This window comes from Budorcas taxicolor, chromosome 4 (genome assembly GCF_023091745.1).
Source record: "Budorcas taxicolor isolate Tak-1 chromosome 4, Takin1.1, whole genome shotgun sequence".
Classification (NCBI taxonomy): Eukaryota; Metazoa; Chordata; class Mammalia; order Artiodactyla; family Bovidae; genus Budorcas; species Budorcas taxicolor.
Window position 1 is genome coordinate 12886657 of NC_068913.1, and position 27888 is coordinate 12914544.

Here is a 27888-nt window from a genome sequence, read left to right on the forward strand (position 1 = left end):
TCATGGCTGCAATCACCATCTGTTGTGATTTTGGAGCCCAGAAAAATAAAGTCTCTCACTGTTTCCATTGTTCCCCAATCTATTTCCCATGAAGTGATGGGACCAGATGCCATGATCTTAGTTTTATGAATGTTGAGTTTTAAGCCAACTTTTTCACTCTCCTCTTTCACTTGCCTCAAGAGGCTCTTTAGTTCTTCTTCGCTTTCTGCCATAAGGGTAGTGTCATCTGCATATATGAGGTTAATGATATTTCTCCTGGCAAACTTGATTCCAGTTTGTGTTTCATCCAGCCCAGCATTTCTCATGATGTACTCTACAAAAAAGTTAAATAAGCAGGGTGACTATATACAGGCTTGATGTACCCCTTTCCTGATTTGGAACCAGTCTGTTGTTCCATGTCCAGTTCTAACTGTTGCTTCCTGACCTGCATATAGGTTTCTCAAGAGGCAGGTGAGGTGGTCTGGTATTCCCATCTCTTTCAGAATTTTCCACAGTTTGTTATGATCCACACAGTCAAAGGCTTTGGCATAGTCAATAAAGCAGAAGTAGATGTTTTTCTTGAACTCTCTTGCTTTTTACATGATCCAGTGGATGTTGGCAATTTGATATCTGGTTCCTCTGCCTTTTCTAAGTCCAGCTTGAACATCTGGAAGTTCATGGTTCACGTACTGTTGAAGATTAATTGGAGAATTTTGAGCATTACTTTGCTAGCATGTGAGATGAGTGCCATTGTTTGGTATTTGAATATTCTTTGGCATTGTCTTTCTTTGGGATTGGAATGAAAACTAACCTTTTCCAGTCCTGTGGCCACTGCTGAGTTTTCCAAATTTGCTGGCATATTGAATGCAGCACTTTCACAGCATCATCTTTTAGGATTTGAAATAGCTCAACTGGAATTCCATCACCTCCACTAGTGCCGGGAGCCAGTGTGAGGAATCCCTCCCGTGGCAAAGGTCATGAACAAGGAAGCCTGACAAAACCCAAAGGCGTGATCTGGCTTCAGGGGTTCCCCCTGGGTTTTCCTGAACATCTACCCCCAAAAACCAGAGTCTGCCTGCTTTATTGTACTGTGCTTTCCACTCTCCTGACATTCTCTGGAAAAAGTTAACTCAGGGCTTCAGTCTCCTGCATATGAAAGGAATGTTTCAGCTCAAACCCCTTTGATGGCTCTTTAACTTGCCTGACAGGTTCCCCTGGACTTTTTCAATTTGTGAATTGCTTACAGCCCCCCAACTGTGAGAGGCACAAAGCTTAAAGCATCTTAAAGATACAGAGCCTTTTCTAAAGAGCTAAAAATTATATTGGTGATGGGTTTCACTGTTGAGTCAATGACTGCTGCCAGGCCTCCATATTCTTTATCTTTTAGGCACCTGAAGGATATTAATCAATGTAATTGGGATATAGAAAAGGGAATATAGTAGTTTTGATGTTAGCAACACTAGACTTTTGAGTTAATTACTTTTCTCTTTGTTATAAATCACTGTACTTCTTTCATTGTTATAAATTGTTGTGTCCTTGCTATGCAAGAATGTAACTTTATTTAGTGCTTTCTGAGAGTGGCACCAGACTTTGGGAAGAACAACACTTTTAAGACAAATAAGTCTTCTGGTTGACAAACCCTTATCAGAAAAGGGCCGTAAAATGTTAATTGGCCTTCTGGCCAGAAGATGATGTAAATCACCTAAGACTTGTGTATACAACTACGTATGCAGAGAGAAAGCCTGGTTTTGATAAGAGTCAGGGCCACTGACACTGCATAATTTTATATTATCCATTAATCTCTATGTACAAAAAAAGGTATAAAAGGCCTTTCCGGACAATAGAGGATGGGCCAGTCACTGGACTGGTTTCCCCTGTGTCTTTTCTTACTCTATTTTCTGGCTGAATTCCCATCTGGGGCATGGAGGCTCACCATGTCTACTTATTTGTCCCGGCTTTTAAGATCCACGCGAGAGGGAGCCCAAGGCCAGGCACCCCCCTGCTATTCAAGAGGACGCTGGTGGCCTAACATAGATGGTGCAAGTTCCTTGTCTTGGAATTTTATTGGTTTTCCATGTAAACCAATTTATTCAGCCTCTTTTCTCCACTAAATTTTCCTAATATACTATTTCTTCTTAATTTCTTTTATATTTCTAAACAAATAAGTTTTCCTCACCTACGCTGTCTCCCCTTCGAATTCCCTGGATCCACTGGGGCAAGACCCCAGCACACTAGCTTTGTTCATGGTGATGCTTCCTAAAGCCCACTTGACTTCACATCCCAGCATGTCTGGCTCTAGGTGAGTGATCACACCATTGTGATTATCTGAGTCATGAAGATCATTTTTGTATAGTTCTTATGTGTATCTTGCCACCTCTTCTTAATATCTTCTGTTTTTGTTCAGTTCAGTTCAGTTCAGTCGCTCAGTCGTGTCTGACTCTTTGCGACCCCATGAATCGCAGCACGCCAGGCCTCCCTGTCCAGCACCAACTCCCGGAGTTCACTCAGACTCAACGTCCATCGAGTCCATGATGCCATCCAGCTATCTCATCCTCTGTCGTTCCCTTCTCCTCCTGCCTGCAATCCCTCCCAGCATCAGAGTCTTTTCCAATGAGTCAACTCTTTGCATGAGGTGGCCAAAGTATTGGAGTTTCAGCTTCAGCATCATTCCCTCCAAAGAAATCCCAGAGCTGATCTTCAGAATGGAGTGGTTGGATCTCCTTGCAGTCCAAGGGACTCTCAAGAGTCTTCTCCAACACCACAGTTCAAAAGCATCAATTCTTCGGTGCTCAGCTTTCTTCACAGTCCAACTCTCACATCCATACATGACCACAGGAAAAACCATAGCCTTGACTAGACGGACCTTTGTTGGCAAAGTAATGTCTCTGCTTTTAAATATGCTGTCTAGGTTGGTCATAACTTTTCTTCCAAGGAGTAAGTGTCTTTTAATTTCATGACTGCAGTCATCATTGCAGTGATTTCTTTCCTTTATTGAGCCCATCTTTGCATGAAATGTTCCCTTGGTATCTCTAATTTTCTTGAAGAGATCTCTAGTCTTTCCTATCCTATTGTTTTCTCTATTTCTTTGCATTGGTCACTGAGGAAGGCTTTCTTATCTCTCCTTGCTATTCTTTGGAACGCATTCAAGTGGGTATTTTTCCCTTGCCTTTTGCTTCTCTTCTATTCATAACTGTTTGTAAGGCCTCCTCAGACAGCCATTTTGCCTTTCTGCGTTTTTTCCCCTTGGGGATGATCTTGATCCCTGCCTCCTCTACAATGTCATGAACCTCTGTCCATAGTTCTTCAGGCACTCTGTCTATCAGATCTAATCCCTTCAATCTATTTGTCACTACCACTGTATAATCATAAGGGATTTGATTTAGATCATGCCTGAATGGTCTAATGGTTTTCCCTATTTTCTTCAATTTAAATCTGAATTTGACTGTAAGGAGTTCATGATCTGAGCCACAGTCAGCTCCCAGTCTTGTTTTTGCTGACTGTATAGAGTTTCTCCATCTCCAGCTGCAAAGGTTCGGTGTTGACCATCTGGTGATGTCTGTGTGTTCTTGTCATGTGTTGTTGGAGGAGGGTGTTTGCTATAACAGGTGTGTTCTCTTGGCAAAACTCTATTAGCCTTTGCCCTGCTGCATTTTGTACTTCAAGGTCAAATTTGCCTGTTACTCCAGGTATCTCTTGACTTCCTACTTTTGCATTCCACTCCCCTGAAATGAAAAGAACATCTTTTTTGAGTGTTAGTTCTAGAAGGTCTTGTAGATCTTCAAAGAACTGTTCAACTTCAGCTTCTTCAGCATTACTGGTTGGGGCATAGACTTGGATTACTGTGATATTGAATGGTTTGCCTGGGAAACAAACAGAGATCATTCTGTTGTTTTTGAGATTGCATCCAAGTACTGCATTTCAGACTATGCATTTTTACTATGATGGCTACTCCATTTCTTTTGAGGCATCTTGCCCACAGTAGTATTTGGCTGTGCTGGCCTTTAATTGCAGCATGTGGGACCATTAGTTGCGGCCTGTGAACCCTTAGTTGCTGCACATGGGATCCAGTTCCCCGACCGGGGATCAAACCCAGGCCCTCTGCATTTGGAGCACGGAGTCTTAGCCACTGGACCATGAAGGAAGTACCGATATGTGTGTAATTTTTAGCTTTAAGTACTAGATATCCTTGTCCATATTTTATCATCCTAATCTTTGGTAAGTGTACTGCTTATAGAAATCACTAACATTCCTCTCATCACTCGTGCCGTGGAATAAACATTTTGGTTTTTAACAGAGGACTTCTATTAATGCTTCTTATCAATCGACAAAATATTAAATTGAAATGAGAGAAAGGTGAATGCCTAAGACCTGAACTGTTTTACATACCTTGATCTCTCCATTGTAAGTTTCCTTAGATGCTGGTGGGAGGAGGTTTAAATAGCTTTAATAGTGTTGGTTTTATCAACTGCTGGTTATATCCATAAGCTCATGGGCAATTGCTCAGTGAAAACCCAAGAAGCATTTTGTATCTATTTGAAACATACACACACACTCATTCACATACACACTCTCTCTTCTGTTGTTAACTCTATTTTTTTTTGTTGTTGTTGTTCAGTTACTCAGTCATGTCTGACTCTGTGACCCCATGGACTGCAGAATGCCAGGTTTCACTGTCCTTCACCATCTCCTGGAACTTGCTCAAACTGATGATGTTAATTTAGAAAAAAAAATTTTTTCCTCCCTGAAGACTAACTAAATGTAATATTAGAGCAAAGGTCAATCTCACTAGAAATGAAACTCTGGAAACTTTATCTGTTTTTTTCCCATGGTTCTCAACTCTGACTTAGTAACAACCATTTTTACTTTTTAAGGCATCCCCAGTTTTGTGAATGTATGAGCATTTTCCTAAATGAAGTTTTTAGATCAATTAGACGTCAATGAAGCACAGTCATCCTCAGTTGCATTTCTGAATGTTCATATACATTTTAAATAAAAGTACAAGAAAATTGTGAAATGTTTATATTGGAAAACATTAATAAGAGTGAACACTATAGCAATGTTATCTATTTCTGATATAGAACCAAGGTCCAGGCATGGACTGAGGCCTGGGGAAATGTGTGGTGGTGGCAAGCAACATGCCACCAGGGAACACAAGCCCAAATGTATTCCATAAATTCCTTGGACTTGAAATGTCTATGCTAGGTTGAATAATGGCTCTGCGAGTATGTCCACAGCCTAGTCCCTGAAACCTGTAAATATTCCCTTATGTAGCGGGAGGAATTTTGCAGATGCAATTAAGGATATTGAGATTATCAATTATGCAGGTGGACCCAAGCAATCAAAGATCTTATAAGGAGGGTGTAGAAGGAACAGAATCAGAGAGAGGGCCATGTGACGTTAAAGTAGAGGTTGGATTGATAAGCTTTGAAGATAGAGAAAGGGGCTACAAGGCGGGAAATATAAGGGGCCTTTAAAGGTAGCTGAAAAAGACCTGGAAATGGACTCTCCCCTGTCTTCAGAAGGAACACAGCCTAGGGGACATCTTGACTTCATCACAGTGAAACTGATTTCAAATTTCTGGCCTCTGGAACTGTAAGAAGAAGAAAACAAAACAGAAACCACGTGTTGTTGTAAGCCACCAAGTTTGTGTTAATTTGTTACTGAAGTCTTGGGAAACTAATACAATACCTTGCCTCTTCATTTTTAAAGCATATCTGTTTTTTTCTATGTAACTTTTAAAGTCAATATTTGACTCTTTTGATGGAAGGTCCAGAGGAGTATAAGAAAATGGTGTTGGGGAAAGATGAGTTTTAAAATGAACAGGGTTGAGGACACCAGGTGATATTAAACAAAATTGAAACTGCATAAATCAGAGAATAGTACCTACCACCAACAGAAACCAGGAAGTAGGAAAAACATATTAAGTCCAAATAAAGAAACAGTCTGAATGTATGTGGTGTTAATTAACCATAAGTTGTCTCCAAGTTGATATTTCCTAGGTGACTCAATGGTAAAGAATCCACTTGCCAATGCAGGAGATTCAGGTTTGATCCCTAGATCAGGAAGATCCCCTGGAGGAGGCTATGGCAGCCCACTCCACTATTCTTGCCTGGAGAATCCTATGTACAGAGGAGCCTGGCTGCTGCAGTCCACAGTATCACAAAGAGTTGGTTACAACTGAGCATGCATGCACACACATGAACAGAGCATGCACAGATCTTTTTCTGATCGTTTTAATTATAGCATTTATCTCTCTCAAATGTATTAGTATATCTCCAGTGTATCTCTTGTCTCTTATTTCTTCCTGTCTCTTCCCTCGGATTATATGAACTCTTTTAGAATAGAAACCGTCTTTCTCCTTTGTGTATTGAAATCTAAAACTTGATATTTAGTAAGCATTCCATAAATATGTTGTGAATAAATAAATCAAAATCCACGAATACAATAGCTACTCCTCTGATAACCAGCTCCACTACCCCTTCCCACCACCAGATACTGAGACTGAGAAAAGATTGCAGTCCAATTAAGTATAAATGTTGTCTGAACAACCCCCTGTGTGTAAAGGCAACATTTCTGAGGATTTTAAAGAGAGAAAGAGCCCTTGTGTAGCCAGCACCTAATTTGAGCCCCAAGAGTGAAGAGGTCCTGAGCTCTCCTAAGAGAGCAGTTCATTGAAGAAAATGGGATACTCAATGGTGTAAAGTACTTCAGTCTTTCTGGCATTAAGATTGGCAATAATCATATTCCTTGTGGAAATTAGTGCTTTATGACACTAGCAATAGCAGCTTTGCCCTGTTCTTGTTCAGTCACTCTCACTCAGTTGCGTCCAATTCTCTGTGACCCCATGGACTACAGCATACTAGATTTCCCTGTCCTTCACCATCTCATGGAGTTTGTGTAAACTTCCATGATAGCTCAGTTGGTAAAGAGTCCACCTGTAATGCAAGAGACCCTGGTTCATTTCCTGGGTTGGGAAGATCCTCTAGAGAAGGGATAGGTTACCAACTGCAGTATTCTTGGGCTTCCCTTGTGGCTCAGTGGGTAAAGAATCAACCTGCAATGTGAGAGACCTAGGTTCAATCCCTGGGTTTGGAAGATCCCCTGGAGAAGGGAAAGACTACCCACTCCAGTATTCTGGCCTGGAGAATTCCATGGACTGTATAGTCCATGGGGTCACAAAGAGTTGAACATGACTGAGTAACTTTCATGTCCATTGAGTCAGTAATGCCATCCAACCATCTCATCCTCTATCATCCCCTTCTCTTCCTGCCCTCAACCTTTCCTAGCATCACGGTCTTTTCCAATGCGTAGATTCTTCATATTAGATGGCCAAAGTATTGGAGCTTCAGCTTCAGCATCACTCCTTCAGTGAGTATTTAGGATTGATTGCCTCTAGGATTGACTGGCTGCACAGCGCGGGAGTGGTGAGCAATTGTGAGGAGATACCCCACGTCCCAGGTCAGGAGCAGTGGCTGTGAGGAGATACCCCACATCCAAAGTCAAGAGCAGCAGCGGTGAGGAGATACCCCATGTCCAAGGTAAGGAGCAGCCATGAAGAGATACCCCAAGTCCAAGGTAAGAGAAACCCCACTAAGACAGTAGGCACTGAAAGAGGACATCAGAGGGTAGACAGACTGAAACCAGAATCAAGTACTAGCCAATCTAATCCCATGGACAACAGCCTTGTCTAACTCAATGAAACTAGGCCATGCCGTGTGGGGCCACCCAAGACGGGCGGGTCATGGTGAAGAGCTCTGATAAAATGTGGTCCACTGGAGAAGGGAATGGCAAACCACTTCAGTATTCTTGCCTTGAGAACCCCATGAACAGTAAGAAAAGGCAAAAAGATAGGACACTGAAAGATGAACTCCTCAGATGGGTAGATGCCCAATATGCTACAGGAGACCAGTGGAGAAATAACTCCAGAATGAATGAAGGGACAGAGCCAAAGGAAAAACAACACCCAGTTGTGGATGTGACTGGTGATAGAAGCAAGGTCCGACGCTGTAAAGTGCAGTATTGCAAAGGAAACTGGAATGTTAGGTCCATGAATCAAGGCAAATTGGAAGTGGTTAAACAGGAAACAGCAAGAGTGAATGTAGACGTTCTAGGAATCAGCAAACTAAAACGGACTGGTATGGGTGAATTTAACTCAGAAGACCATTATATCTACTACTGTGGGCAGGAATCCATTAGAAGAAATGGAGTAGCCATCATAGTCAACAAGAGTGAAATACAGTACGTGGATGCAATCTCAAAAACGACAGAATGATCTCTGTTCATTTCCAAGGCAAACCATTCAATATCACAGTTATCAAGTCTATGCCCGGACCAATAATGCTGAAGAAGCTGAAGTTGAAGAGTTCTTTGAAGACCTACAAGACCTTCTAGAACTAACACCCAGAAAAGATGTCCTTTTCATTATAGGGGACTGGAATGCAAAAGTAGGAAGTCAAGAAACACCTGGAGTAACAGGCAAATTTGGCCTTTAAGTACAGAATGAAGCAGGGCAAAGGCTAATTGAGTTTTGCCAAGAGAACACACTGGTCATAGCAAACACCCTCTTCCAACAACACAAGAGAAGACTCTACACATGGACATCACCAGATGGCCAACACTGAAATCAGATTCAATGGCACCCCAGTCCAGCACTCTTGCCTGGAAAATCCCAAGGACGGAGGAGCCTGGTGGGCCGCAGTCCATGGGGTCGCTAAGAGTCAGACACGACTGAGTGAATTCACTTTCACTTTTCACTTTCATACATTGGAGAAGGAAATGGCAACCCACTCCAGTGTTCTTGCCTGGAGAATCCCAGGAACGGGGGAGCCTCATGGGCTGCCGTCTATGGGGTCGCACAGAGTCGGACATGACTGAAGCGACTTAGTAGCAGCAGCAGCAGCCAAAGATGGAGAAGCTCTATACAATCAGCAAAAGCAAGACCAGGAGCTGACTGTGGCTCAGATCATGAACTCCTTATTGCCAAATTCAGACTTAAATTGAAGAAACCAGGGAAAACCACTAGACCATTCAGGTATGGCCTAAATAAAATCCCTTATGATTATGCAGCAGAAGTGACAAATATATTCAAGGGACTAGATCTGATAGACAGAGTGCCTGATGAACTATGGACAGAGGTTTGTGACATTGTACAGGAGACAGGGATCAAGACCATCCCCAAGAAAAAGAAATGCAAAAAGACAAAATGGCTGTCCAAGGAGGCCTTACAAATAGCTGTGACAAGAAGAGAAGTGAAAAGCAAAGGAGAAAAGGAAAGATATACCCATTTGAATGCAGAGTTCCAAAGAATAGCAAGGAGAGATAAGAAAGCCTTTCTCAGTGATCAATGCAAAGAAATAGAGGAAAATAATAGAATGTGAAAGACTAGAGATCTCTTCAAGATGATTAGAGATACCAAGGGAACATTTCATGCAAAGATGGGCAAAATAAAGGACAGAAATGGTATGAACCTAATAGAAGCAGAAGATATTAAGAAGAAGTGGCAAGATACACAGAAGAACTGTACAAAAGCGACCTTCACGACCCAAATAATCATGATGGTGTGATCACTCACCTAGAGCCAGACATCCTGGAATGCAAAGTCAAGGGGCCTTAGGAAGCATCACTATGAAGAAAGCTAGAAGAGGTGATGGAATTCCAGTTGAGCTATTTCAAATCCTGAAAGATGATGCTATGAAAGTGCTGCACTCAATAAGTCAGCAAATTTGGAAAACTCAGCATGGTGACATGACTGGAAAAGGTCAGTTTTCATTTCAATCCCTAAGAAAGGCAATGCCAAAGAATGCTCAGACTACCGCACGATTGCACTCATCTCACATGCTAGCAAAGTAATGCTCAAAATTCTCCAAGCCAGGCTTCAGCAATACGTGAACCATGAAATTCCAGATGTTAAAGCTGGATTTAGAAAAGGCAGAGGAACCAGAGATCAAATTGCCAACATCCAATGGATCATGGAAAAAGCAAGAGAGTTCTAGAAAGACATCTATTTCTGCTTTATTGACTATGCCAAAGCCTTTGACTGTGTGGGCCACAATAAACTGGAAAATTCCGAAAGAGATGGGAATACTTTAAACTGTGGAAAATTCTGAAAGAGATGGGAATACCAGACCACCTGACCTGCCTCTTGAGAAACCTATATGCAGGTCAGGAAACAACAGTTAGAACTGGACACGGAACAGCAGACCAGTTCCAAATCGGGAAAGGAGTACATCAAGTCTGTATATTGTCACTCTGCTTATTTAATTTATTTGCAGAGTACATCATGAGAAACACTGGGTGGATGAAGCACAAACTGGAATCAAGATTGTCGGGAGAAATATCAATAACCTCAGATATGCAGATGACACCACTCTTATGGCAGAAAGTGAAGAAAGACTAAAGAGCCTCTTGATGCAAGTGAAAGAGGAGAGTGAAGAAGTTGGCTTAAAGCTCAACATTCAGAAAACTAAGATCATGACATCTGGTCCCATCACTTCATGGCAAATAGATGGGGAAACAGTGGAAACAGTAGCTGAGTTTTTTTTTCTGGGCTCCAAAATCACTGCAGATGGTGACTGCAGCCATGAAATTAAAAGACGCTTACTCCTTGGAAGTAAAGTTATGACCAACCTAGATAGCATGTTAAAAAGCAGAGAAGAGGTTCTCTTCTTGCTTTGCCAACAAAGGTCCGTCTAGTCAAGGCTATGTTTTTTCCAGTAGTCATGTACAGATGTGAGATTTGGACTATAAAGAAAGCTGAGCACCGAAGAATTGATGCTTTTGAACTGTGGTGTTGGATAAGACTCTTGAGAGTCCCTTGGACTGCAAGGAGATCCTAGCAATCCATCCCAAAGGAGACCAGTCCTGGGTGTTCATTGGAAGGACTGATGTTGAAGATGAAACTCCAGCACTTTGGCTACCTGATGCGATGAGCTGATTCACTTGAAAAGACCCTGATGCTGGGAAAGATTGAGGGCTGGAGGAGAAGGGGATGACAGAAGATGAGATGGTTGGATGGCATCACCAAATTGATGGATATGAGTTTGGTTAAACTCCAGGCGTTGGTGATGGACAGGGAGGCCTGGTGTTGTGTGGTCCAAAGAATTGGACATGACTGAGTCACTGAACTGAACTGAACTGAACTGCATTGATATCCTTGCTCTCCAAGGGATTCTCAAGAGTCTTCTCCACTACCACAATTCTAAAGCATCAATTCTTAGGCATTCACCCTTCTTTATGGTCCAACTCTCACATCCATACGTGACTACTGGAAAAACCATAGCTTTGACTATGTGGACCTTTGTGGGCAAAGTGATGTCTCAGCTTTTACATATGCTGTTGCCCTATTATACACATCAAAGAGAAGAAAAGAGATCTATCAGGGGTCTTGACTTTCAGAGTTTGGTCAGATTTGAACCCAATGGGAAGTGATACATTTCAGAATGGAATTTGAGTAAAGGTTAAGAAAGTCCTTGCCTAGCATCACTTCTTACCTGGGAACACTGGTGAGGAAGAGTTTTGAATAAAATGCATGTGAAAGAAAAAAGCAGAGCTTTCTGCCTTTGTGATGCCGATAGGAATAGGAACTAAACCACAACCTCATAGACTGTAGCCTGCCGGGCTTCTCAGTCAATGGGATTTCTTATGCAAGAATACTGCAGTGGGTTGCTATTTTCTTCTTGGCAGAGAAGGAACCAAACCAGGGATCGAACCCATGTCTCCTGCATTGGCAGGCGGATTCTTTACACTGAGCCACCAGGGAAGCCTCAATTTATCATGCTTTGGACTAATTCAGAGCCACTTGCTGGCTGGAAAACACTAGAACTTTTCCCAGCTGAAAATAATTATGAACTCGAAAGCATGAGAGATCAGATTCTATACAACCGATGAATTCAGGTTCTCTATTCAGTTTCTGTGACAGATGTCAACTACTCAACAGTGGTCAGATAGGCAACTTTATTCATATGAAGTCTTCTGTAATGATTTAAATGTTACAGCCTACCCTCCCATGAGTTATTTTTAATTGAACAAACAGAGGTAATTGGACTGAGTTCAATGGACTTGTTCAGGGCACATTAATGTGCCATCAAATAGATATTAGAATATATTGTTTTCAGCCTTACTTGTAATTCAACTCTGCTACATTTCTTTCCAATCATTGCTAAGACCAGCTGTTTTACTGCTGAAGACATTAAAATTTTAGCCCATAGGCAGGTTAACTAAAGGGTCTCTGAGTGGGTGAGCTTCAAAGCCAGAAATCATTAATGGATTGGGTAGAGCCAACTTTTCCATTAGGCACAGTGCCTAGGATCCAAGAAAATGTTTTATTTATAATTTGTTTTAAAATAAGAAAAATATATTATAGTAATTAATATGTAATAATGAATCTAGCCTGGATCACATTCATCTTTATATAGCACAACCAAAAAAGATCATTTTTATCTGTCACTTTCCTTCATTTTTTTAAATTTTACTTTACAGTACTGTATTGGTTTTGCCATACATTGACATGAATCCACCACGGGTGTACATGGAAAGGGTCTATGACTGGAAGCTAGATGAATGGAACCATTACATTTGGGAATACAGAAAATAAAAGCCAATATGTATTCAAAATACCCCACTTAGATTCTGGAGAGCATAGCTTAAGTTTATTTTGATTGTAGAGTGTTATGTACAAATAAGCCAAGAGGGTTTAGCCACCATCTGAATGGAAAAGGAGATGTTTTATTCAGAAATAAATTTCTCGCTATACAAATTTAGTTGCACATTTAATTGTAGTTGAACATGGAAAGAATTTGAAGCTAGAAAGTTGGATGACCTTGAGGCAGACATACAAGCAGAGCCTCCCTCCCTGATGGTACAACTTGGCGCTGGGGTATGCTGTGGATGAGTTACAAACTGGGTGAGATAATCTGCTTAGTTTTCAAGAGTTTAGAGAAGGGCAGTGTGGATGGAAATGGAGTGCCTGGACTTTCTGAAGTTTCCAGGGAAGTTGCTTCCTCCAGTTACTTTAGTATATGGCACAGGTGTTAATGTTTTCTACGTGCGCCATGATGTGAAAGATGAAAACGATGAGTAAATACTGTCCAGTCTAGACTTAAGTTTATATCTAAAATGCAGACATGGGACAAAATGAACTCCAACTCAGTTCAATTGAATTCAAACATTTTGAGAGATCACTGTACTAACTTCTGGTACTCAAAGAATAATAGAGTGTGGTTTTTCCAAAGCTGTGAATTTCAGTGAGTGCCTACACTCACTGGAAAGATAGGCATGAGATTCTTTTCTTATAATACAAGTCATGATGAATTTGAGCATGAATTATAATTCAAATGATAAAAAAACTCAGAAGGAATGACTAATTCTAATTGCAGAATAATAACATAGAGGACTTCTGAAAGAGGTGACATTTAGTCTGTATAAATGTCATATTTCCAGAAAAATTGCTATAAGGAAGGGAAGTAGGATTTAAGAATCGTATACCTAATCTTGGATACAACTCAAATAAAGAGAAGTTAGATTACTACCCATCCAAGATCACTACAGGGTGTTGGCAGAACTGAGCGAGAAACCAGCAGCTTCTTCACAGAAATTCCCAACAAAGCAGCTGGGGAAATGGGATTAAATTCAAGCATTCATAATTTCCTTATCGAAAAAGGTTATGCAATAAGGCATAGTATAACTTCATAGGGAACTATTAATCAATGGCTAAAATAAGAGTGAGAAGGAAACTTGGAAGCCACATGAAAAACAGCTTCTTTCTTTCCATTCTCTTGCCACAGAGCATCAGAGCCCACGCCCTTGGTAGTTTCATAGTGTATTGAACAAAATTGTTGAATTGTGGAAGTGCATGAAAATCAGGCATGTGGCTCATTTATAATTGAAGAGAGAAGTTAAATAGAAAGTGCTTCTCTAGACTTACTAAGAATGACAAATGACCAAGATAGGAAATATTAGGAAGTTTGGATCAACAGAGCTGTGTGTGAAAAATGAATGTGGAAGCTTAGGGGTATGAATAACATGTAATAACACACTTGTCAGACAGTGTAAAAGAAATTGCTCATTAGATCTAAATATGAATCACTTATTCTCTTTCTGTTTTTACTTTCTGTTCTGAAAAATTTCAAACATACACAAAAGTAAAATGAATGGTACAATGGCTTTCTATTACCCCTCACCTAGCATCAACAATTATAAATATATTGCCAAATTTCCTTCATCAAAACCTCCCGCTCCCAACCCTTTGTAGACTTTGTAGGAAATACTTTATTGAAATATAATTTGCAAACCATAAAATTCACCCATGGTAACTGTACAGTTCACTGATTTTTAGTAAATGTATGGTGTTGTATTACCATTATGCAATTTTAGGGTATTTCTACCACTCCAAAAAGTTTGTAGTGATGCTTTTTTGTAGTCAATCAGTGCTCCTATCCCAGGCCCCAGGGAAGTACTGATTTCTCTGTCTCTGTAGACTTGCCTTTTCTAGACACTTAATATAAATAATGTAATATACTACTTCCACTTACTGTAGTATTTTTGAGGTTCATCCATGTTAAATATGTATCAGTAGTTTGTCTCGGCAAAGAGATCAAACCCGTCAGTCCTAAAGGAAATCAGTCCTGAATATTCATTGGAAGGACTGATGCTGACACTGAAGCTTCAATACTTTGGCTACCTGATGCAAAGAACTTACTCACTGGAAAAGACCCTGACGCTGGGAAAGATTGAAGGCAGGAGGAGAAGGGGATGACAGAGGATGAGTTGGCTGGATGGCATCACCGACTCGATGGACATGAGTTTGAGCAAGCTCCGGGTGTTTGTGAAGAACAGGGAAGCCTGCCATGCTGCAGTCCATGGGGTTGCAAAGAGTCAGACACGACGAGCAACTGAACTGAGTTTGTCGGGTTTTTGTCATAAATTATATTCCATTGTAGGAATATCAGTCAATTCAGTTCAGTTGCTCAGTCGTGTTCGACTCTTTGCGACCCCGTGAACCGCAGCACGCCAAGCCTCCCTATCCATCACCAACTGCAGGAGTCTACCCAAACCCATGTCCATTGAGTCGGTGATGCCTTTAGGATGGATTGGTTGGATCTCCTTGCAGTCCAAGGGACTCTCAGGAGTCTTCTCCAACTCCACAGTTCGAAAGCATCAATTCTTCAGCGCTCAGCTTTCTTTATAGTCCAACTCTCACATCCATACATGACTACTGGAAAAACCATAGCCTTGACTAGACAGACCTTTGTTGGCAAAGTAATGTCTCTGCTTTTTAATATGCTGTCTAGGTTGGTCATAACTTTCCTTCCAAGGAGTATGGGTCTTTTAATTTCATGGCTGCAATCACCATCTGCAGTGATTTTGGAGCCTCCAAAAATAAAGTCAGCCACTGTTTCTCCATCTATTTCCCATGAAGTGATGGGACCGGATGCCATGATCTTCATTTTCTGAATGTTGAGCTAAAAAAGCCAAGTTTTTCACTCTCCTCTTTCACTTTCATCAAGAGGCTCTTTAGTTCTTCTTCACTTTCTGCCATAAGAGTGGTGTCATCTACATATCTGAGGTTATTGATATTTCTCCAGGCAGTCTTGATTCCAGCTTGTGCTTCTTCCAGCCCAGCGTTTCTCATGATGTACTCTGCATATATGTTAAATAAGCAGGGTGACAATAAACAGCCTTGACGTACTCCTTTTCCTATTTGGAACCTGTCTGTTGTTCCATGCCCAGTTCTAACTGTTGCTTCCTGACCTGCATACAGATTTCTCAAGAGACAGGTCAGGTAGTCTGGTATTCCCATCTCCTTCAGAATTTTCCACAGTTTATTGTGATCCACATAGTCAAAGGCTTTGGCATAGTCAATAAAGCAGAAATAGATGTTTTTCTGAAACTCTCTCACTTGTAGGAATATACATTTTGATTTCCATTCATATGTTAATGAACTTTGGATTGCTTCCAGTCTGAGACTATTTTGTATAATGCTGCTATGGATATTTGTGTATGAGTCCTTTACACATATGATTACATTTTTCCTGGGTGTGTGTTAATTGCTCAGTTTTGTCTGATTCTTTGCACCCCATGGACTGTAGCCCACCAGACTCATCTGTCCGTGGGATTCTCTAGGCAGGAATACTGCAGTGGGTTGCCATTCCCTTCTCCAGGGATCTTCCCAACCCAGGGATTGAACCCGGGTCTTCTTCATTAGCTGGTGAATTCTTTACCATCTGAGCCATCTAGGCATGGAATTTCTGAATAATGGGTAAGTTTATTTTTAACTTCTTGAAAAACTTTCAAACTATTTTTCAAATAGGATGTACTTTTTTACATTCTTGTTAACAATAAATGAAGTTTTTATTTTCTTCTTATCTTTGACAGTATTTCAACATAGATGATCATGTCATCTGTGAATAAGAATCATCTTACTCTTTCTGTTCCAGTCTTGATCCCCTTCACTTCTATTTCCTGATTATTGCACTGGCTAGTCTTCAGAACAGTGTTGAATAAAGTGGCAAGAACTAATCCTTGTCTTGTTCCTGACCTTGAGGCAAAAACATCAAGTATAATGTTAGCTGTAAGGTTTCCTTAGAAGTCCGTTATCAGATTGAATATATTCCCTTCTGTTCCTGGCTTGCAGGGATTTTTTTTTTTATGATTATAAAGTGGATATTTTCCATTAAAATGATCTGTGAGTATTTCTATTTAAGGTAGTTAATATGATGAATTATAAGGACTGATTTTTCAATGATGTTTTAATCAACTTTGTAGTCCACATATTATTGTTACTTGTTCTGATGTATTGACGTTTTCATATTTTATACAACTCTATTAATTTTTATGTAGGTTTTACATCTCTATTGATCCAGGTTATTAATTTGTAGTTTATTTTATAGTCTTTTTTCAGCTCTTGGTTATCACGGTAAACATAGCCTCTTAAAATGTAGGGAAATATTTCCTCTCTTTGAATTTATCGAAGAGATATTGTAGAATATATATTATTTATTTCTTAAATATTTGCTGAAATTCACCAGCAAAGTCATCTGGGTCTGGAGTTTATAGGAACATTTTAAACTAGAAATTCAATTTCTTTTATAGATATAGGGATATTTATGTTATCTATTTCTTTGTAAGTGAGCTTTGGTAGTTTATGTCTTTTAAGACATTTGTCTGTTTCATCTAATTTGGTGAATTTAATGGCATAAAGTTGCTTTTAGTATTTCCACATATTTTTAATATGTTTAGAATCTATAGTAATATCATTTACTCATTAATTGAATCTCCTCTTTTTCATGATTAGTCTTTCTAGAGGTTTGTAAACTTTATTTATATGCTTCAAGTACTAGATTTTGCTTGCATCTATTATTTATATTATTCTCTATTTTCCATTTTATTGATTTGAATTTTTGTCTTGTTTTCTTTCTTCTGCAAACTCTGCTTTTTAATGTGAATCATTTAAAAAATCTTTACTGAATTTGTTACGATATTGCTTCTGTTTTATGTTTTTGGCTGGGAAGCATGTGGGATTTTAGCTCCCTCACCAGGGACTGAGCCCACACCCCAGGCACTGGAAGGCTAACCACTGGACCACCAGAGAAGTCCCTAGCTCTGTGTTTTAATTGATCTTTTTTTTTTTTTCTAATTTCTTATGGTACAAGTTGTGGTCATTGTTTTGAAACTTTTCTGTATATTCCCTAAGTACTGTTTTAGTGGCATTCCATAAATTTTGATATATTGTGTTTCATTTACACAATTTTGACCAATTCGATAAGGACAAAAGAGAGACAAAGGTCAATTTTTAATTAGATTAGAATTAGAATTTTTAAGTAGAATATGGGATTTTCAAACAGATTAGGACACAGAGTTTTTAGACACAAGGCATTTAGAAAGGAACAAAGAAAGACAGCATCTGTACATCACAAATTAGTCATTTCCAGGTTAATGGGTGATGAGAGGCACAAGTTCTGATGTAATGGAAGAAATAATACCTCCTTATAAAAAGTTATAAAATTATAAATTTATAAAGTTATAAAATTTCTAGACTGAAATGGAGCTTTGAGGAAGCACATAAGCCAAGATTAAAAATTTATTCCAAGGACTTCCCTGGCAGTCCAGTGGTTAAGGCTTCGCCTTCCAGGGCAGGGGATGTGGGTTCAATCCCTAGTCAGGGAGCTAAGATCTCACATGTTTGCGACCTAAAAAAAAAAAAAAAACCCAAAACATAAAACAGAAGCAGTATTGTAACAATTTCAATAAAGACTTTAAAAATAGTCCACATCAAAAAAATATTTAAAAAGTTTATTCCAAGTGGTAATGATATATGATACAAAAAGACAATTTCCTAGGGCAAACTCAGCAGAGACAAAGACAAGGGGTAGTAATGCCTAGTTGAATAAAAATGTTTATTTACTCAGAAAAGTGACTATGCTCTTAGTTTTATCTTAGATTGGATTGACCAATCAATGGTAAAGAGGAATTGGAAAGCTTTTGTTTTTTTTTTTTTTTACAAAATTTCATTTTAATTTTATTTTTTTAACACCAAAATCATTTTGTTTTGGGGCGTAGAAGATTAACAATGCTATGATATGCAGAGTACACCATGAGAAACACTGTACTGGAAGAAACACAAGCTGGAATCAAGATTGCCGGGAGAAATATCAATAACCTCAGATATGCAGATGACACCACCCTTATGGCAGAAAGTGAAGAAGAGCTAAAAAGCCTCTTGATGAAAGTGAAAGAGGAGAGTGAAAAAGTTGGCTTAAAGCTCAACATTCAGAAAACGAAGATCATGGCATCCGGTCCCATCACTTCATAGGAAATAAATGGGGAAACAGTGGAAACAGTGTCAGACTTTATTTTTTGGGCTCCAGAATCACTGCAGATGGTGACTGCAGCCATGAAATTAAAAGACGCTTACTCCTTGGAAGAAAAGTTATGATAGTATTTTCAAAAGCAGAGACGTTACTTTGCCGACTAAGGTCTGTCTAGTCAAGGCTATGGTTTTTCCTGTGGTCATGTATGGATGTGAGAGCTGGACTGTGAAGAAGGCTGAGTGCCAAAGAATTGATGCTTTTGAACTGTGGTGTTGGAGAAGACTGTTGAGGGTCCCTTAGACTGCAAGGAGATCCAACCAGTCCATTCTGAAGGAGATCAGCCCTGGGATTTCTTTGGAAGGAATGATGCTAAAGCTGAAGCTCCAGTACTTTGGCCACCTCATGCAAAGATTTGACTCATTGGAAAAGACTCTGATGCTGGGAGAGATTGGGGGCAACAGGAGAAGGGGACGACAGAGGATGAGATGGCTGGATGGCATCATGGACTCGATGGACGTGAGTCTGAGTGAACTCCGGGAGATGGTGATGGACAGGGAGACCTGGCATGCTGCCATTCATGGGGTTGCAAAGAGTCGACACGACTGAGCGACTGAACTGAACTGAACTGATAGTTTCAGGTGAACAGTGAAGAGGCTCATCCATACATATACATGTATCCATCTAAGACATCATTTTCTGTAAAAAAATATGCATGTGTTAAATGTAAAGAACACTAAATATAGTTCTCTTTTCAGAGTGTGGTTTCAGTAATGTTGTAGACTACAAAAGAGCCTAAATATTAATATATAGAGAGATGACCAAACTTGGAAGATGTATTCTGCCACTGTGGTCAAGATTCAGGTGCTCGTGATAAGCATGTGTTCATGCATGATAACCTGCTTCAGTTGTGTCCAACTCTTTGCTATCCTTGGGACTGTAGCCTGCCAGGCTCCTCTGTCCATGGGATTCTCCAGGCAAGAATACTAAAGTGGGTTGCCATGCCTTCTTCTAGGAGATCTTCCCAACCCAGGGATCAAACTTTCATCTCTTATGTCTCCTGCAATGGCAGGCAGGTTCTTTACTACTGGTGCCACATAGGAAGCCCCATTTTAGGCATAACAAATCTAAATATGACTCTTTAATGAATATTCATTTGTCTGAGTGAACTGCATGGCAGTATATAGTTGTCTCTCAATTCCACATTGCCTGAGAAGATTGTTTCCCTTCCTGCCCCACAAGGGATGGCAACAATAGGCAGGAGACAGTTTCTCTCTGCTTGTTCTAGGATTCATCTGGAGTTCCAAAAGGTTGCTTAAGCTCCCATTTGTCTGTCTGCAGGAGGATGATGGGTGGTTGAAATATACATGACCTTAGTTTTGTAAGTTTTCCTTACAAACTCCTGGGTAAAGCCAATGTATCATGTAAGCTACAAAACATTAAGGAATCTATCTAAACATCAATGCATAACAGATGGAGATCCAGATGGAATTTGTCTAACACAGTAGTGGTCATTAAGGACTCCTAACTTGCACAACGTATGACAAAGTCCTCCCAACTTACATGAGTTTGACAGTCACCTCGTTACTAAAAATAATCTAAAAGTATACTTAATTTTTAGATGTATTAATGATGTACTTTTTAATTAATTTTTTAAATTTTTATTTTTACTTTATTTTACTATACAATACTGTATTGGTTTTGCCATACATTGACATGAATCCACCACGGGTGTACATGCGATCCCAAACATGAACCCCCCTCCCACCTCCCTCCCCACCACATCCCTCTATTAATGTGCTTTTCACCAGTATGTGTACCAACATAATCATATGTAGTTTTCAGTGAATTTTAAAATATCTCATATTATTGTTGTAGTTCAGCATGACCCTTTTGAGGATATCTATCCTTCTCCATTTCCCAAGATCGTGACAGGCTATTTTAGGCACTAAAACTAGGGAATTAAGGAGGAATCAATCCTCTTTCCAAGTACCGAATAAACAGACGTCTAAAAAGACTTACCAGTGTACTACTGCTGCCTCTTGGCACCACACAAAGTTGCTGTTGAAAGCTTGGACCTGTACAGTCCGATGCACTCTGGACCTCACCTTTGGGGTGAGGTTCTTGCTGGTTCCACCAAGTACAGGCTGAATTGCAACTGGGTCCTAAGGGCCTCTGAGTCTGAGCCACCCAGTGTCAGAACTTGCCCTTTTCTGTGAACATCATGGCCAAAGGCAACAAAGCTACAACCAGTGGCCCAAATCTATGTATACATCTGTTTGTCCTGCAGTATGTGTTGAGCTGTTTGTCTGCATTTAATGCCCAAGATGGGCTTCCCAGGTAGCACTAGTGGTAAAGAACCTGCCTGCCAATGCAGAAGACACAAGAGATGCCAGTTCAATCCCTGGGTTGGGAAGATCCCCTGGAGGAGGACATGGCAACCCACTCCAGTATTCTTGCCTGGAGAATCCCATGGATGAGGGAGCCTGCAGGTTACTGTTCACTGACTTTCAAAGAGTTAGGACAGGACTGAAGTGACCTACAATGCATGCAATGCTCAAGATATTTTGCATACTCTGGATTTCTGGAATTTCTTGATAAATTGGAGAGTTTAGCAAAACTGTGACTGCATCAGGGTGAAGCTAAATAACCAAGCCCCTTCTACTTACTATTTCTCCTATACCTCAGTCACAACTCAATCACTTCTATTTGTGACCCCTGCTGGTCCTTCATAGACACTTGAATGTTCAAATTGGAGACAATATACAGAATAGAGAGGATGGAGGGAGTGTAACTTCTTAGGAGTGACACAGACCCATAGTTCAATACAAAGGCAAAAGTGAGTTGGGAATAAATTGGGCAGGAAGGTCTTTGCTTACTTGGAGATCATGTAGACAGACACAGTGAGTTAGGATAGCTGAACAAGCAATCTCATAGGTAGCTGAGCAAGCAATCTCAAGCTGGGAAAAAAGTGAGGCCTGAGCCATCAAGAAAGAGGAGGTAAATGGATTGTTGGGAGTTTTAGCTGACCAGAGATTGAAGTCCAGAGCAAAGATGTCTTAATAACCTAATCTAATGAAAGAAACTTCATCAGGCTGATTTAATGATGAGATACTGCTTTCAGTTATGTACTTAAACTATGTACTGAGAATACCCCACAATGTAGTAAAGTAGTTTAAATATGTGATTTTCTTCTGTCAAATAGACACTGAAGGGGAACTACCCAAGAAGAAGGAAAGTTTCATCAACAAGTTCTTGGAGATGGAAGTCTTTGCCCTTACTCCTTTGTCAAGCCCATCTCATACTCTATGTTCTTATTTAGACTTTGTCACCTCCCATTTGGAATTCTGGCCTGCGTGTCTTACTGACTTTAATCTGACTATCAAAATGGTGCCCAGAATAATCTTTAAAACTATAAATCTAATCATGCTACTATCCCCTTCAGTGCTTTCAAGTTGTTCTTATGATGAAGTGTCAAATACTTAATGTACCCCCAAATGTCCTTAAATGATGTGGCCCCTGCCTGCCTGTCTAACCACATTTCTCTCTCCTGTCAGTCTAAGTCCCTACCACTGGTCTTAGGTCTTTAAGCATACTGAGCTCCTTCTGGCCCTAAGCTTTCACTCTTAATGGCCTTTCAGCCTGGACTATTTTCCCTCTCAGCAACTCCTACTTCTACTTAAGTCCTGTTTATCTTAATACCTCAGCACAACCATCACTACCTTAGGGGTGCCTTTTTTGACTCACTAGATTAAAAAAAATTTTTTTTTGCTTTTATTTGTTATTTTTGGTTGCACTAGGTCTTCCTTGCTGCACGGGCTTTCTCTAGTTGCAGCGAGTGAGGCCTGCTGTCTAGTTGCAGTGCACAGGCTTCTCACTGCAGTGGCTTCTCTTGTTGTGGAGCATGAACTCGAGGGTGCGTGGGCTTCAGCAGTGGTGACACAAACGAGCTCAGTTACCCTGTAGCATGTGGGATCTTCCAGATCAGGGATCAACTCATGTCCCCTGCATTGGCAGGTGGATTTTCAACCACTGGACCACGGGGAAGTTCTGACTCACTAGATTCAGTCAGGAATTCTGTTATACACATTTTCTTCATACCGTTTAATTCAACTGTAATTTAAGATTTGTAATGTGGCTATTTGTCAATATTCATATAATGTACTAGACTGTGAACTCCATCAGGGCAGGCATGAATTTCTAAGGCAGCTGCCTGCTGTATAGAAATTCAGTAAACAATACCTTAGTATCAATGTGAGCAGTAGATCTTAGATACAATGGCATGGGTGGCAGCCACTGTAGACCCAAGATTTAAGCAGGTAAAAAGGTAGGCATGAAATATAAGAACTAAATGGAATGGAAGTTATTAGGGGATGAAAAAATAAATGATGAAAATAGAACAGGCACCATCAGGGATGCCAGTCAGATTTCAGTTCATATATAATCCTTGACCTACTGCTCTTGCCCTTTAAGAGTGGTATATTGAGGAGTATTCTGAGCTTGCATTAGAACTCAGGTGGAAAAGAAATGTCATCAATTAATGGTATCTTTCTTAGCATGGGAAGTAGTCATGTGTGTGCTATAGATTTGCCATGTCTGTTTAAAGGTATTGCCAAGTAACTATTTTCCAAGACTCAATCTGCCAGTAATACTTAGTAAACCTAGCCTACTTTAAGAATAGCCACTGAGGAAGTACATACTAAAATTAAGAAAACAAATTCAAATATCAAACATGAAAACCAAAGCTCAATCAAGCAGGAGAAAGGTTATAGGTGTAACAACTGATTTCACCAAGGGGCTTTTACTTGTGGTGGAACACCATAGTTAGCTTCCCCAATGCAAGTAGCATAATGATATTAACATTGTCAGGCTCCCCTGGTGACTCAGATGGTAAAGAATCTGCCTGCAATGCAAGAGACCTGATTTTGATCTCTGGATTGGAAAGATCTCCTGAAGAAGGAAATGGCGACCCATTCCAGTATTCTGACTTGGAGATTCCCAATGACAGAGAAGCCTAGTGGCCTACAATCCATGGGGTTGCAAAGAGTTGGACATGACTGAGCAAATTTTTTTTTCCCCAACGTTTACCATATTCCAGACAATATGAGATAGCTTTACATTTAACTCATTCAAATCCTCACAGTATCCTATGAGATAAATATCATTATCCCCATTTTATAGAGAAATTCAGAGAGATTAGGTAATTTATAAAACCTCTTAAAACACAATGCAAGAGCCAAGATTTTAATTGGGTTTTCATATATGTGTGTGTGTGTATATTTGTGTGTGTGTATATATGCACACATATATTCTTGACACTTGTTACTAAAAGTTCTGTTACTACACAGCTTTTTAGGAAGACATTAAGATATACAAAAGGTACATCTGTGAATGAAGTAAACTCTTTCTAATTAAGAACAAATGTACCAATACTTTTCTTGAAAGAGTGAAAGATATAATTTTGCACCTCTAGAAGGACAGCTGAAAGGAATAGCTTGTTACAAAACTATGATAATTTTTATTCATGAAGTTATTTTTTATGTCACTGCAAAATGATTAATTGATGGTTTGTTTAATTACCCTTTGACGCATCCAAGTAAAACTAATCAGCATATTTCTAGAGTCATCGTTTTCTAATTTTTAATAAATAGTACTGTATGACTTTCCCAATCGTAAAATAGTTTTAAACTTCCATAAGAATTCTTGAAAATGGTAACTTATAGCCATAATATATATATATGTGTGTGTGTATTATTTATATATATATACATATATATATAAATTTTTGAAGTGCTCTGTTATTTTGATTGAGTCAAGATCTCTTAAGGAACTATCTATATAATGAGGCCTATCTTGAGAAATGACTGTAGTTGATATAAATATGCCATAGCCACAAAAAGTAAGAATTCCTTAAGTCTGTATAAGAGGAAGCACTTTGATAATAAGAACTCCATAGCCTCAGTCAAGATCAACTATTTTTCTGAAATAAAAATATAGCAGCCTTAGGACTACTGGTCTTATATTTTTCATAAGAAAAAGAAATATTCTAAAATGACAAGCAAATACCATTGGCTGGATATGATGACTATGTCTGGACAAATTATTTTATGCAAGTGGAAAGAATTTCTTTTGCTGTATCAGGAAGGTATTCTGCCAATAACTCTTATCAATTATTCTCTCTCCATCTTTCTCTGTCTCTGTGTCTTATTTTTAAAGATTTTGTAAATAATAATTTAGTACCCCAAGGGACCTTGTCATGTTACCTAACCCAATTCACTACACCCAGGACTGAACTTAGAAGAGAGTGGATGTTCTGTTGTGCTATACTGCCACCAGGAAGTACATAATTGATCAATTAATTATTCAGTTAATCCACTCCCCGTTGATCATGTGCGCTCTGGCTTTTTACACCTGGTATTGTCAATGTGTTTCTGTAAAAGGCCAAATAATGAATATTTTTGACAATTGGGTTATATAGTCTATAGCACAACTATTTAGCTGTGATGTTGTGGAATGAGAGTGGTCACAGACAATATGCAAATGAGTTTTTAAAATGGGACTGTGTTTCAATATAACTTTATTTATAGAACAGAGATATATATGACCTCCAGGTTTGCCAACTTCTGCTTTGTACTGTCACTTGGGCCAAGATTCACTACTTCCTCCACCCAAGGTTAAGATTGTGCAGTAGAAATCCCATGAGCTACATTTTCTAGACAAGATTAAGGTTTTTAATAGTGCTAAACAAATTATCACCAGTCTTCTATTTAGGATCTGAAAAAGACCTTTGCAATACCACACAATTTCTTCTTGTCCCTCATTTGCCCTTTCCTCCTTCCTTCTTTCTCTTTCCTGTCTCCCCATCTCTTTTTCTCATACCAATAAATATTTTTTGAAGCCAAGATATATGTAAGGCTCTAGGGATAACTTGTTGAATAAGATCTAGGTTTCTGAGGGGAGGAAGTGAATAAAGAGACCATTTCCATAAAACAATTGAGATTTTACAGTAGAAGTATGAAATTATATTTTATGAACAAACTGCCTCAGCTTTGGAGGAACAATGGCTAAGCTCAGAACTAAAAGACCAATCCAGGCCAATATCAGAGAAAAGTAGTCTGGAAAGTGTCCCAGGAGACAAGGTTTCATATCACATCTGGAGGTATGAGAAACCACTTGGAGCTCGTTGGACTGCAAGAACACAGAGTATGAGATGGCCTTGGTGAAGGGTGAAGCTGAAGAGGCAGTCTAGGACTAGACCGTGAAGGACCTTCTGGGCACCCTAATTCAGGCCACCTCCTCTGTGCATGGAATTCTCCAGGCAAGAATATTGGAGGGGGTAGCCATTCCCTTCTCCAGGGGATCTTCCTGACCCAGGGATCAAACTCTGGTCTCCTGCACTGAAGGCAGATTCTTTACCATCTGAAAGGTGGCAGATTCTTTACCAACACCAGGGAAGCCCTCAGTATTAATAGGATAGCTTAAAAAGTCTCTTATTTTCTTTTGTGATCCCAAATGTTGGGTTCTTGTGTGTGTGTGTGCGTGCATGCTAGGTCACTAAGTGGTGTCTCACTTTGCGATCTCATGGACTGTTGCCCGCCAAGCTCCTCTGTTCATGGGATTTCCCAGGCAAGAATACTAGAGTGGGTTGCCATTTCCTTCTCCAGGGCATCTTCCTGATCCAGGGATCAAACCCAGTCTCCTGCATTGGCAGGCAGGTTCTTTACTGCTGAAGCACCAGGGAAGCCCGATCCCAAATGTTACCCCTTCAGTCTGTTTACCACACTATTGCCAGAATGATCACAGTCTAGGTCATTCATGTATATCCCCACTTAAATTCCTTCAGGGGATACTCATTGCTCTCAGAATTATTTCCAACCTCTTAATAAGACCCCAAATCCCATCATGATGTGGCCCTGACTATGTCTCCATCCTCATCTTTTGTCAGCTTCATCTCTGTGCTCTGTTTATTCTTTTATTTAGACCCCTAATCAGAGAAGGCAATGGCACCCCACTCCAGGACTCTTGCCTGGAAAATCCCATGGAGGGAGGAGCCTGGTGGGCTACAGTCTATGGGGTCGCTAAGAGTCGGACACGACTGAGCAACTTCACTTTCACTTTTCACTCTCATGCATTGGAGAAGGCAATGGCACCCCACTCCAGTACTCTTGCCTTGGAAGTCCCATGGATGGAGAAGCCTGGTAGACTGCCTTCTATGGGGTTGCACAGAGTTGGACACGACTGAAGCGACTTAGCAGCAGCAGCAGCAGCAGCAGCAGACCCCTAATATCATCTAAAAGTATTCTTATATTACCTTTTGTTAGGTTTATTCCTATATTTGCCATAAACACTCTATAGCCTTTGTTGCTATTGAAAACAGTGTCTGTTGTTTTAATTACATTTTCTAATACCTTGTTTATTGGTATAGAAATGCAACTGATTTTTGCATGTTGGTCTTCTGTCTAGTATTCCCGCTGAACTCTCCTATTAATTTGAATAGTTTTGCATTCTTTTGGGGGTTTTCTAAATAGGCAGTTTATATCAACTACAAGTTATTTAGCTTTTCTTCCATTTATTTCTTTTATGTGCTTGCATTCTCTTGTGCTTTTGAACTGGCTAGTACTTTCAATAGAGTATGGGATCGATGTGGTAGTAATGGACATTTTTGTCTTGCTCCTGATTTTAAAGGACTGATTTTACATTCATATTGAATATGCTGTTTGTTTTAGGGTTTTTTTTTATCAAATTAATTTTAACACAAACTAATGTTTCATTGTATTGATTTCCCACACGAGTCTATGGAGATGATCATGTAATGTAAAGTGAAGATTAACATAAACAGATTTTCTAATGTTGATTCAATTGTGAATATCTGAAATACATGCAGCTTTTTCAAAACACATTAATGGATTATATCTCTTAATATTTTATTTAGATTTCAGATTTATGTTCATAATTGACATTAGTCTGTATTTTTTTATTCTCATAAGTTTCTTATCCACTTTTAAGGGTAAGTTAATGCTGACTTCATAAAATAATTTGTCTTATGGAGAATGGCTTCTTCTACAACTTCTAGAAGGCTTTGTGAAATAATGGACATAACTGCCTT